This window comes from Arachis stenosperma, chromosome 6 (genome assembly GCF_014773155.1).
Source record: "Arachis stenosperma cultivar V10309 chromosome 6, arast.V10309.gnm1.PFL2, whole genome shotgun sequence".
Taxonomy (NCBI): Eukaryota; Viridiplantae; Streptophyta; class Magnoliopsida; order Fabales; family Fabaceae; genus Arachis; species Arachis stenosperma.
In genome coordinates this window covers 119,703,077-119,716,680 of record NC_080382.1, presented here as the reverse complement: position 1 = coordinate 119,716,680, position 13,604 = coordinate 119,703,077, and the positions used below count along the sequence as shown (strand labels likewise).

General features: G+C 39.8%; 1 non-coding gene across 1 annotated transcript; it reads left to right on the top strand.

Moving 5' to 3' along the window:
* Positions 1 to 11,162: 11,162 nt before the first annotated feature.
* Positions 11,163 to 11,270, top strand: LOC130938595 (small nucleolar RNA R71). Its single transcript, XR_009069754.1, has one exon. It is a non-coding gene; the product is annotated as a small nucleolar RNA R71 (small nucleolar RNA).
* The last annotated feature ends 2,334 nt before the right edge of the window (positions 11,271 to 13,604 follow it).

Below are 13,604 nucleotides of genomic sequence, written 5' to 3'. Positions count from 1 at the left end.
TTCTGAATGTATGCTTAAACAGTGCATATGTCTTTTGAATTTGTTGTTCATGAATGTTAAAATTGTTGGCTCTTGAAAGAATGATGAAAAAGGAGACATGTTACTGAGGATCTGAAAAATCATAAAAAAATGATTCTTGAAGCAAGAAAAAGCAGTGAATACAAAAAAAAAAAGAGAGAGAGACGAAAAAAGAAAAGAAAGAGAAAAAGAAAGAAAAAGAAAGAAATAAAGTTGTGATCCAAGGCAAAAAGAGTGTGCTTAAGAACCCTGGACACCTCTAATTGGGGACTCTAGCAAAGCTGAGTCACAATCTGAAAAGGTTAACCCAATTATATGTCTGTGGCATGTATGTATCCGGTGGTAATATTGGAAGACAGAGTGCTTTGGGCCACGGCCAAGACTCAATAAGTAGCTGTGTTCAAGAATCATCATACTTAACTAGGAGAATCAATAACACTATCTGGATTCTGAGTTCCTAAAGAAGCCAATCATTCTGAATTTCAAAGGATAAAGTGAGATGCCAAAACTGTTCGGAGGCAAAAAGCTACTAGTCCCGCTTATCTAATTTGGAGCTAAGTTTCACTGATAATTTGGAATCTATAGTATATTCTCTTCTTTTTATCTTATTTGATGTTCAGTTGCTTGGGGACAAGCAACAATTTAAGTTTGGTGTTGTGATGAGCGGATAATTTATACGCTTTTTGGCATTGTTTTTAGTATGTTTTTAGTAGGATTTAGTTAGTTTTTAGTATATTTTTATTAGTTTTTAGTTAAAATTCAATTTTCTGGACTTTACTATGAGTTTGTGTGTTTTTCTGTGATTTCAGGTATTTTCTGGCTGAAATTGAGGGACCTGAGCAAAAATCTGATTCAGAGACTGAAAAGGGCTGCAGATGCTGTTGGATTCTGACCTCCCTGCACTCGAAGTGGATTTTCTGGAGCTACAGAAGCCCAATTGGCGCGCTCTCAACGGCATTGGAAAGTAGACATCCTGGGCTTTCCAGAAATATATGATAGTCCATACTTTTCCCAAGATTTGATGGCCCAAACCGGCGTTCAAAGTCACCCTCAGAATTTCCAGCGTTAAACGCCGGAACTGGCACCAAAATGGGAGTTAAACGCCCAAACTGGCACCAAAGCTGGCGTTTAACTCCAAGAAGAGTCTCTACACGAAAATACTTCATTGCTCAGCCCAAGCACACACCAAGTGGACCCGGAAGTGGATTTTTATGTCATTTACTCATCTTTGTACACCTTAGGCTACTAGTTCTCTATAAATAGGACCTTTTACTATTGTATTTTCATCTTCGGACATCTAGTTCTTAGATCATTTGGGGGCTGGCCTCACGGCCATACCTAGACCTTGTTCTTATGTATTTTCAACGGTGGAGTTTCTACACACCATAGATTAAGGTGTGGAGCTCTGCTGTACCTCGAGTATTAATGCAATTACTATTGTTCTTCTATTCAATTCAGCTTGTTCTTGTTCCAAGATATCACTTGTTCTTCAACTTGATGAATGTGATGATCCGTGACACTCATCATCATTCTCACCTATGAACGTGTGACTGACAACCACCTCCGTTCTACCTTAGATTGAGTGAATATCTCTTGGATTCCTGATACACGATGCATGGTTGATCGCCTGACAACCGAGTGCTCGCCTGACAAACGAGCCAGCCATTCCGTGAGATCAGAGTCTTCGTGGTATAGGCAAGAACTAATGGCGGCATTCAAGAGAATCCGGAAGGTCTAACCTTGTCTGTGGTATTCTGAGTAGGATTCAATGATTGAATGACTGTGACGTGCTTCAAACTCCTGAGGGCGGGGCGTTAGTGACAGACGCAAAAGAATCACTGGATTCTATTCCGGCCTGATTGAGAACCGGCAGATGGATAGCCGTGCCGTGACAGGGTGCGTTGAACATTTCCAATGAGAGGATGGGAGGTAGCCACTGACAACGGTGAAACCCTTGCATAAGCTTGCCATGGAAAGGAGTAAGAAGGATTGGATGAAGACAGTAGGAAAGCAGAGAGACGGAAGGGAAAGCATCTTCATACACTTATCTGAAGCTCTCACCAATGATATACATAAGTATCTCTATCTTTATCTTTATGTTTCATTCATCATCTATACCCATTTGAGTCTGCCTGACTAAGATTTACAAGGTGACCATAGCTTGCTTCATACCAACAATCTCCGTGGGATCGACCCTTACTCGCGTAAGGTTTATTACTTGGACGACCCAGTGCACTTGCTGGTTAGTTGTGCGAAGTTGTAGTGATCACAATTTCGTGCACCACCAGAAAATAGCTGAAATCACAGAAAAACACACAAACTCATAGTAAAGTCCAGAAATATGAATTTTGCCTAAAAACTAATAAAAATATACTAAAAACTAACTAAAACATACTAAAAACTACATGAAATTACCCCCAAAAAGCATATAAAATATCCGTTCATCAATAGCCAGGGATGTATATATTCTTGTGGATGATCATGTCTCTTCTTGATTGCAGTAATTGCATGAAAACACGACATATGCCTAAAATTAAACAAGATAATAAAGTATTAATAAGCAACTAAATGATTGAAAATATGCTTAATAAACAATACAAGTTAACTAGTGAATTGTCATTTGTTGCATGAGCAAGTATGCCTTATGAGATATGCTCCACATCGGTTGCTTTGCAATTCACTTCAAACCTCTAATGTTCATTGTTGCTTATCCACTTTGCACATCATTTGTCGCTAGGCCTAATGAGTTGTTCCATCCTCTCTTGCTGAACAAGTGCAAGTTTACCATAATGGTTGACTAGTAGCTCCTTGTGCTTAACTATTCTCCTCATCAGATAGCACCTAATTTTTTCACACATGGTGAGAATAGGCTTGGCTTTGTAGCTTACAGTCTTTTCATTAAACACCTCACACATGTTATTTGCGAAGTTGTCTAACTTTGGTCCATGTGAGAAGCATGCTTTGATCCAAGTAGCTAGCTCAAATTTGGATAGGTACTCCCATGCATCCTGATTAACTCCTTTAAGCTTCTCCATTTGTTCTTTGAATTCTGGTATAGCAGTGCACTTACCACAATCCCATACCACCTCTCTTATGTATAAATTCTTGAATCGATTGATGGAATTTTTTCAAGTGTGCATCACACAGTTTTAATGATACACATTTGGTAAGACTTCTTTCAATACAAGTAGCAACCACTACATTAAGAAGTTAAATAATAGTAAACAATTATTAGTCCAATCAGTAAAAAAAAACTAACTAAAATCATACCGTAAATAATAGTTTAACTCAAATAGAAACTAACTAAGGCCATACACAATTTTATCTTTTGTTGGTCGAACATCAAGTTCTAACTATGGTTCATGACATTTTCTAAGTCTTCTTGAAGTAGAGTGAGAAACCATTTTCAAGACTCCTTAGTTTTAGACTTTGCAACATCATAAACAACCACATAAAATTGGTTATTTGCATCATGAGCCACTGCTGTTAGGAGTTGCCCACCATAGTATGTTTTGAGAAAACAACCATCAAAGTATAACAGAAGCCTGCATCACTCTTGAAACCTTGCTTACATGTTTCTAATCATATATAAACTTTATCAAAAACAAGGGAGACTATAGAATAAGATTGACACACAATTGTGTTTGGGATCCTAGATTGCACCTTAAATTCTCAAACAAATAATTCTACAACTTACTATACTGCTCCCTTTCATTGTCCATTAGGGGTGTTCAAAACCGATCCAAACCAAATAAAACCGACCAACCGAACCAAACAAACCGAAAACTGAACAAACCGAAAACCGAAAAAATCGAAAAAATGATATTTTGCTGTTTTTTCTACGGTTCGGTTCGGTTTTTGGTTTTAATAGTGAAAACTCGAACCGAACCAAACCGAACCGGTAACTTAAAAAACCCTAAATATAAAACCCCCCAACCCCAAGTAACTAGCCGCCACTCCCACACTCAGCAACCCTAGTCTCCACTCCCCAACTCTCTCCACTCTCCAGTCTCCCCTCGAGTCTTCGACCATTCCACTGCGCCGAAAATTCCTCCTCCCACACTCCACAGAGCCGTTGTCCTCTCAGCCACTGACGTCGCCAAATAGCACCCTCTCGGTGGTCCTTCCTCATCAGTCTTCACGCTTCCCTCTTCTCGCTTCTCGGCGCGGTCCTTCCTCTTCCGACCTTCCTCATCGCGCCTCCCTCACCTTGGTAGGGCTCTGTCTGTTCCTCACTTCCTCATCGTCTTCCACGCCCAGTAGCCACATCTCCTCCAAGCACCAGGAGCTGGGTTGTCCTCCATGAACATCATTCTTCGTTTCTTCCAGGACTAAAAGAGGAGTCACCAACATTTGATTCCATTCAATTCACCCTTCACAAACCCTAATTTTCAACCAGGTAAGTTCCACCTAGTTTTCTTTTTTTCCCCCTTTCAGCATGCTCTTCTAATATCGAACCCTAGGGTTTATCACACATAGAATTTGACGATTCGATTCATGCTGCGTTGAAGAAATCATGTAATTTGGCTTTTAATATTTTTTCTGTTAAAATAATTGCTCGATTGGTTGTTTATTATATATTATGCTAATTATGAGTGGGATTATGCCATGTTTGATCATTGTAATTTGTGTAGATTGTATAACAAAGAAAATTTTATGGCTTCGATGGTTATGCACTTATGCCTGTGATTTTGGTAATTTGACTTGAAACATTAGTTCAAATAATTTAGTTAAAATAAAATGCAGAAATTTACCTTTGTTACTTTTGAAGCAAAAATTTGCTGGAAGTTCTGTCTAATTTGTGAATCTGTGAATTGCATAATTGTGTTTTTATGATTCTGGTTTTAGCTATGTTTGTCTTTGGTTGTGTCTCTGGACTTGTGAATTTGTGATGCTATGATATGCCTTGTTTTGTTTGGTGGTGGGCGAAATTGTGATCACTACAACTTCGCACAACTAACCAGCAAGTGCACTGGGTCGTCCAAGTAATAAACCTTACGCGAGTAAGGGTCGATCCCACGGAGATTGTTGGTATGAAGCAAGCTATGGTCACCTTGTAAATCTTAGTCAGGCAGACTCAAATGGGTATAGATGATGAATAAAACATAAAGATAAAGATAGAGACACTTATGTATATCATTGGTGAGAGCTTCAGATAAGCGTATGAAGATGCTGTCCCTTCCGTCTCTCTGCTTTCCTACTGTCTTCATCCAATCCTTCTTACTCCTTTCCATGGCAAGCTGTATGTAGGGTTTCACCGTTGTCAGTGGCTACCTCACATCCTCTCATTGGAAATGTTCAACGCACCCTGTCACGGCACGGCTATCCATCTGTCGGTTCTCAATCAGGCCGGAATAGAATCCAGTGATTCTTTCGCGTCTGTCACTAACGCCCCGCCCTCAGGAGTTTGAAGCACGTCACAGTCATTCAATCATTGAATCCTACTCAGAATACCACAGACAAGGTTTAGACCTTCCGGATTCTCTTGAATGCTGCCATCAATTCTAGCTTATACCACGAAGATTCCGGTTAAAGAACCCAAGAGATAAACATTAGAGCCTTGGTTGCTTGTAGAACAAGAGTGGTTGTCAGTCACTTTGTTCATCAGTGAGAATGATGATGAGTGTCACATAATCATCACATTCATCAAGTTCTTGAGTGCGAATGAATATCTTAGAATAAGAACAAGCGGAATTGAATAGAAGAACAATAGTAATTGCATTAATACTCGAGGTACAGCAGAGCTCCACACCCTTAATCTATGGTGTGTAGAAACTCCACCGTTGAAAATACATAAGAACAAGGTCTAGGCATGGCCGAATGGCCAGCCTCCCAATGTGAGTTCAATCATAAAAACATGATCAAAAGATCCCAAAATGATCAAAAGATCTAAAGAACAAAGGATTCCAAAGATCAGAAGATTTTTAATACAATAGTAAAAGGTCCTATATATAGAGAACTAGTAGCCTAGGGTGTACAGAGATGAGTAAATGACATAAAAATCCACTTCCGGACCCACTTGGTGTGTGCTTGGGCTGAGCATTGAAGCATTTTCGTGTAGAGACTCTTCTTGGAGTTAAACGCCAGCTTTTGTGCCAGTTTGGGCGTTTAACTCCCATTTTGGTGCCAGTTCCGGCGTTTAACGCTGGGAATTCTGAGGGTGACTTTGAACGCCGGTTTGGGCCATCAAATCTTGGGCACAGTATGGACTATCATATATTGCTGGAAAGCCCAGGATGTCTACTTTCCAACACCGTTGAGAGCGCGCCAATTGGGCTTCTGTAGCTCCAGAAAATCTACTTCGAGTGCAGCGAGGTCAGAATCCAACAGCATCTGCAGCCCTTTTCAGTCTCTGAATCAGATTTTTGCTCAGGTCCCTCAATTTCAGCCAGAAAATACCTGAAATCACAAAAAAACACACAAACTCATAGTGAAGTCCAGAAAAGTGAATTTTAACTAAAAACTAATAAAAATATACTAAAAACTCAACTAAATATACTAAAAACATACTAAAAACAATGCCAAAAAGCATACAAATTATCCGCTCATCACAACACCAAACTTAAATTGTTGCTTGTCCTCAAGCAACTGAAAATCAAATAAGATAAAAAGAAGAGAATATGCAATGAATTCCAAAAACATCTATGAAGATCAGTATCAATTAGATGAGCGGGGCTTTTAGCTTTTTGCCTCTGAATAGTTTTGGCATCTCACTCTATCCTTTGAAATTCAGAATGATTGGCTTCTTTAGGAACTCAGAATCCAGATAGTGTCATTGATTCTCCTAGTTAAGTATGATGATTCTTGAACACAGCTACTTATTGAGTCTTGGCCGTGGCCCAAAGCACTCTGTCTTCCAGTATTACCACCGGATACATACATGCCACAGACACATAATTGGGTGAACCTTTTCAGATTGTGACTCAGCTTTGCTAGAGTCCCCAATTAGAGGTGTCTAGGGTTCTTAAGCACACTCTTTTTGCCTTGGATCACAACTTTATTTCTTTCTTTTTCTTTCTTTTTTTTTCGTTTTTCTCCTTCTTTTTTTTTGTATTCACTGCTTTTTCTTGCTTCAAGAATCATTTTTATGATTTTTCAGATCCTCAGTAACATGTCTCCTTTTTCATCATTCTTTCAAGAGCCAACATTCATGAACCACAAATTCAAAAGATATATGCACTGTTCAAGCATACATTCAGAAAACAAAAAGTATTGCCACCACATCAAAATAATTAAACTGTTATAAAATTCAAAATTCATGCAATTCTTTTCTTTTTCAATTAAGAACATTTTTTTATTTAAGAGAGGTGATGGATTCATAGGACATTCATAACTTTAAGGCATAGACACTAAGACACTAATGATCACAAGACACAAACATAGATAAACATAAGCACTAAAATTCGAAAAACAGAAAAATAAAGAACAAGGAAATTAAAGAACGGGTCCACCTTAGTGATGGCGGCTTGTTCTTCCTCTTGAAGGTCTTATGGAGTGCTTGAGCTCCTCAATGTCTCTTCCTTGTCTTTGTTGCTCCTCTCTCATGATTCTTTGATCTTCTCTAATTTTATGGAGGAGGATGGAATGTTCTTGGTGCTCCACCCTTAGTTGTCCCATGTTGGAACTCAATTCTCCTAGGGAGGTGTTGATTTGCTCCCAGTAGTTTTGTGGAGGAAAGTGCATCCCTTGAGGCATCTCAGGGATCTCATGATGAGAGGGGTCTCTTGTTTGCTCCATCCTTTTCTTAGTGATGGGCTTGTCCTCATCAATGAGGATGTCTCCTTCTATGTCAACTCCTACTGAATAACAGAGGTGACAAATGAGATAAGGAAAGGCTAACCTTGCCAAGGTAGAGGACTTGTCCACCACCTTATAGAGTTCTTGGGCTATAACCTCATGAACTTCCACTTCTTCTCCAATCATGATGCTATGAATCATGATGGCCCGGTCTAGAGTAACTTCGGACCGGTTGCTAGTGGGAATGATTGAGAGTTGGATAAACTCCAACCATCCTCTAGCCACGGGTTTGAGGTCATGCCTTCTCAATTGAACCGGCTTCCCTCTTGACTCTCTCTTCCATTGGGCGCCCTCTTCACAAATGTCAGTGAGGACTTGGTCCAACCTTTGATCAAAGTTGACCCTTCTTGTGTAAGGATGTTCATCTCCTTGTATCATAGGCAAGTTGAACGCCAACCTTACATTTTCCGGACTAAAATCCAAGTATTTCCCCCGAACCATAGTAAGCCAATTCTTTGGATCCGGGTTCACACTTTGATCATGGCTCTTGGTGATCCATGCATTGGCATAGAACTCTTGAACCATTAAGATTCCGACTTGTTGAATGGGGTTGGTGAGAACTTCCCAACCTCTTTTTTGAATCTCATGTCAGATCTCCGGATATTCACTCTTTTTGAGTGAAAAAGGGACCTCGGGGATCACCTTCTTCAAGGCCACAACTTCATAGAAGTGGTCTTGATGCACCCTTGAGATGAATCTCTCCATCTCCCATGACTCGGAGGTGGAAGCTTTTGCCTTCCCTTTCCTCTTTCTAGAGGTTTCTCCGGCCTTAGATGCCATAAATGGTTATGGAAAAACAAAAAGCAATGCTTTTACCACACCAAACTTAAAAGGTTTGCTCGTCCTCGAGCAAAAGAAGAAAGAAGAGAGTAGAAGAAGAAGAAATGAGGAAGAACGGAATGGCTTTGTGTTCGGCCAAAGAGGGGAAGAAGTGGTGTTTTAGGTTGTGTGAAAGTGAAGGAGTGAAGAAGGGTTTATATAGGAGAGGGGGGGCTCATGGTTCGGTCATGTATGGGTGGTTTTGGGAGGGAAAGTGGTTTGAATTTGAAGGGTGAGGTAGGTGGGGTTTTATGAAGGATGGATGTGAGTGGTGAAGAGAAAGATGGGATTTGATAGGTGAAGGGTTTTTGGGGAAGAGGTGTTGAGGTGATTGGTGAATGGGTGAAGAAGAAAGAGGGTGGTGGGGGTAGGTGGGGATCCTGTGGGGTCCACAGATCCTGAGGTGTCAAGGAAAAGTCATCCCTGCACCAAATGGCATGCAAAAATGCGTTTTGAGCCAATTCTGGTGTTAAACGCCGGGCTGGTACCCCTTTCTGGCATTTAACGCCAGGTTCTTGCCCTTTCCTGGCGTTTAACGCCAGTCTGGTGCCCCTTTCTGGCGTTAAACGCCCAGAATGGTGCCAGACTGGGCGTTAAACGCCCATCTGCTAGCCTCACTGGCGTTTAAACGCCAGTAGGTTCTTCCTCCAGGGTGTGCTATTTTTCTTCTTGTTTTTCATTCTGTTTTTACTTTTTTAATTGATTTTGTGACTTCTCATGATCATCAACCTACAGAAAACATAAAATAACAAAGGAAAATAGATAAAATATAACATTGGGTTGCCTCCCAACAAGCGCTTCTTTAATGTCAGTAGCTTGACGGTGGGCTCTCATGGAGCCTCACAAATGCTCAGGGCAATGTTGTAACCTCCCAACACCAAACTTAGAGTTCGAATGTGGGGGTTCAACACCAAACTTAGAGTTTGGTTGTGGCCTCCCAACACCAAACTTAGAGTTTGACTGTGGGGGCTCTGTTTGACTCTGCCTTGAGAGAAGCTTTCATACTTCCTCTCCATGGTGACAGAGGGATATCCTTGAGCCTTAAACACAAAGGATCCTTCATTCACTTGAATGTTCAATTCTCCTCTGTCCACATCAATCACAGCCTTTGCTGTGGCTAGGAAGGGTTTGCCAAGGATGATGGATTCATCCATGCATTTCCCAGTCTCTAGGACTATGAAATCAGCAGGGATGTAATGGTCTTCAATCTTCACCAAAACATCCTCTACAAGTCCATAAGCTTGTTTTCTTGAATTGTCTGCCATCTCTAGTGAGATTCTTGCAGCTTGTACCTCAAAGATCCCTAGCTTCTCCATTACAGAGAGAGGCATGAGGTTTACACTTGACCCTAAGTCACACAGAGCCTTCTTGAAGGTCATAGTGCCTATGGTACAAGGTATTGAAAACTTCCCAGGGTCTTGTTTCTTTTGAGGTAATTTCTGCCTAGACAAGTCATCCAGTTCTTTGGTGAGCAAAGGAGGTTTGTTCTCCCAAGTCTCATTTCCAAATAACTTGTCATTTAGCTTCATGATTGCTCCAAGGTATTTAGCAACTTGCTCTTCAGTGACATACTCATCCTCTTCAGAGGAAGAATACTTATCAGAGCTCATGAATGGCAGAAGTAAGTCCAGTGGAATCTCTATGGTCTCATTTTGAGCCTCAGATTCCCATGGTTCCTCATTAGGGAACTCAGTGGAAGCCAGTGGACGTCCATTGAGGTCTTCCTCAGTGGCGTTCACTGCCTCTCCTTCCTCTCCAAATTCGGCCATGTTGATGGCCTTGCACTCTCCTTTTGGATTTTCTTCTGTATTGCTTGGAAGAGTACTAGGAGGGAGTTCAGTAATTTTCTTGCTCAGCTGTCCCACTTGTGCCTCCAAGTTTCTAACGGAGGACCTTGTTTCAGTCATGAAACTTTGAGTGGTTTTGATTAGATCAGAGACCATGGTTGCTAAGTCAGAGTGGTTCTGCTTAGAATTCTCTGTCTGTTGCTGAGAAGATGATGGAAAAGGCTTGCCATTGCTAAACCTGTTTCTTCCACCATTATTGTTGTTGAAACCTTGTTGAGGTCTCTATTGATCCTTCCATGAGAAATTTGGGTGATTTTTCCATGAAGAATTATAGGTGTTTCCATAGGGTTCTCCCATGTAATTCACCTCTTCCATTGAAGGGTTCTCAGGATCATAAGCTTCTTCTTCAGATGAAGCATCCTTAGTACTGCTTGGTGCATTTTGCATTCCAGACAGGCTTTGAGAAATCAAATTGACTTGTTGAGTCAATATCTTATTCTGAGCCAATATGGCATTCAGAGTATCAATCTCAAGAACTCCTTTCTTCTGATTTGTCCCATTGTTCACAGGATTCCTTTCAGAAGTGTACATGAATTGGTTATTTGCAACCATTTCAATTAGTTCTTGAGCTTCTGTAGGCGTCTTCTTCAGATGAAGAGATCCTCCAGCAGAGCTATCCAAAGACATCTTGGATAGTTCAGAGAGACCATCATAGAAAATACCTATGATGCTCCATTCAGAAAGCATATCAGAGGGACACTTTCTGATCAATTGTTTGTATCTTTCCCAAGCTTCATAGAGGGATTCGCCTTCCTTCTGTCTGAAGGTTTGGACTTCCACTCTAAGCTTACTCAATTTTTGAGGTGGAAAGAACTTTGCCAAGAAGGCATTGACTAGCTTTTCCCAAGAGTTCAGGCTTTCTTTAGGTTGTGAGTCCAACCATGTCCTAGCTCTGTCTCTTACAGCAAAAGGGAATAGCATTAGTCTGTAGACCTCAGGGTCAACCCCATTAGTCTTGACAGTGTCACAGATTTGCAAGAATTCAGCTAAAAACTGATGAGGATCTTCCAATGAAAGTCCATGAAACTTGCAATTCTGTTGCATTAGAGAAAATAATTGAGGCTTAAGCTCAAAGTTGTTTGCTCCAATGGCAGGGATAGAGATGCTTCTCCCATAGAAGTCGGGAGTAGGTGCAGTAAAGTCACCCAGCACCTTCCTTGCATTGTTTGCATTGTTGTTGTTTTCGGCTGCCATGTCTTCTTCTTTGAAGATTTCTGTTAGGTCCTCTACAGAGAGTTGTGCCTTAGCTTCTCTTAGCTTTCGCTTCAAGGTCCTTTCAGGTTCAGGGTCAGCTTCAACAAGAATGCCTTTGTCTTTGTTCCTGCTCATATGAAAGAGAAGAGAACAAGAAAATATGGAATCCTCTATGTCACAGTATAGAGATTCCTTGAGGTGTCAGAGGAAAAGAAAAATAGAAGGAAGAAGTGGAGAATTCGAACTTAGTGAGATAGAGTTCGAATTGTGCACTGAGGAGGAGTGGTACTCCATAAATAGAAGGATGTAAGAAGAGGGAAAGAAATTTCGGAAATTAAATTAAAAAGATTTTAAAAACATTTTGAAAAACTTTAATTGATTTTCGAAAATCAAGAGTGGGAAAGAAATCAAGTGATTTTTGAAAAAGATTTTGAAATTAGAATTTAAAAAGATGTGATTGAAAACTATTTTGAAAAAGATGTGATTAAAAAGATATGTTTGAAAAATTATGCTTTTAAAAAGATGTGATTGAAAAGATATGATTTGAAAACAATTTTAAAAATATTTGATTTTAAAATTAATGACTTGGCTAACAAGAAAAGATATGATTCAAACATTAAACCTTTCTCAACAGAAAAGGCAACATACTTGAAATGTTGAATCAAATCATTAATTGATAGCAAGTATCTTTGAAAAAGGAAAGAAATTGATTTTGAAAACATTTGATTGAAAAGAATTGATTTGAGAAAGATTTGATTTTGAAAAACTTTGAAAACTTGAAAAAAAAATTGATTTGAAAACAAAATCTTCCCCCTTGTGCCATCCTGGCGTTAAACGCCCAGAATGGTGCACATTCTGGCGTTTAACGCCCAATGCTCTACCTTTTTGGGCGTTAAACGCCCAACCAGGCACCCTGGCTGGCGTTTAAACGCCAGTCTGTCCTTCTTCACTGGGCGTTTTGAACGCCCAGCTTTTTCTGTATAATTCCTCTGCAGTATGTTCTGAATCTTCAATTCTCTATATTATTGACTTGAAAAGACACAAATTAAAAATATTTTTGGATTTTTAATAATGAGGAATAATCAAAATGCAACTAAAATCAAATAACAATGCATGTAAGACACCAAACTTAGCAGTTTGTATACTACTGACACTAACAAAATGAGAATGCACATGAGAAACAACAAAACACTCAGTCAAGAGAACTCAAAGATCAGAGCAAGGAAATCATCAAGAACATCTTGAAGATTAATGAAGACACATGAATGCAAGAAGAATAGAAACATGCAATTGACACCAAACTTAACATGAGACACTAGACTCAAACAGGAAACATAAAATATTTTTGGTTTTTATGATTTTGTAAAATTTTTTTGTGCTTTTTCGAAAATTAAGTGAAAAAAGAAAATAAAGGTATCAAAATTCTTAATGAGAATTCCAGGAATCATGCAATGTTAGTCTAAAGCTTTAGTCTAAAGGAATTAGACATGGCCAGCCAAGCTTCAGCAGGACATTGCATTCAAGAGCTAAATTGATGAGAATCAATCAGCTTTGGTGATGATAAGATCATCACCTTGAAACACTAGAATTCATTCTTAAGAACTCTGAAAATAAATACCTAATCTAAGCAACAAGATGAACCGTCAGTTGTCCATACTCGAAACAATCCCCGGCAACGGCGCCAAAAACTTGGTGGGCGAAATTGTGATCACTACAACTTCGCACAACTAACCAGCAAGTGCACTGGGTCGTCCAAGTAATAAACCTTACGCGAGTAAGGGTCGATCCCACGGAGATTGTTGGTATGAAGCAAGCTATGGTCACCTTGTAAATCTTAGTCAGGCAGACTCAAATGGGTATAGATGATGAATAAAACATAAAGATAAAGATAGAGACACTTATGTATATCATTGGTGAGAGCTTCAGATA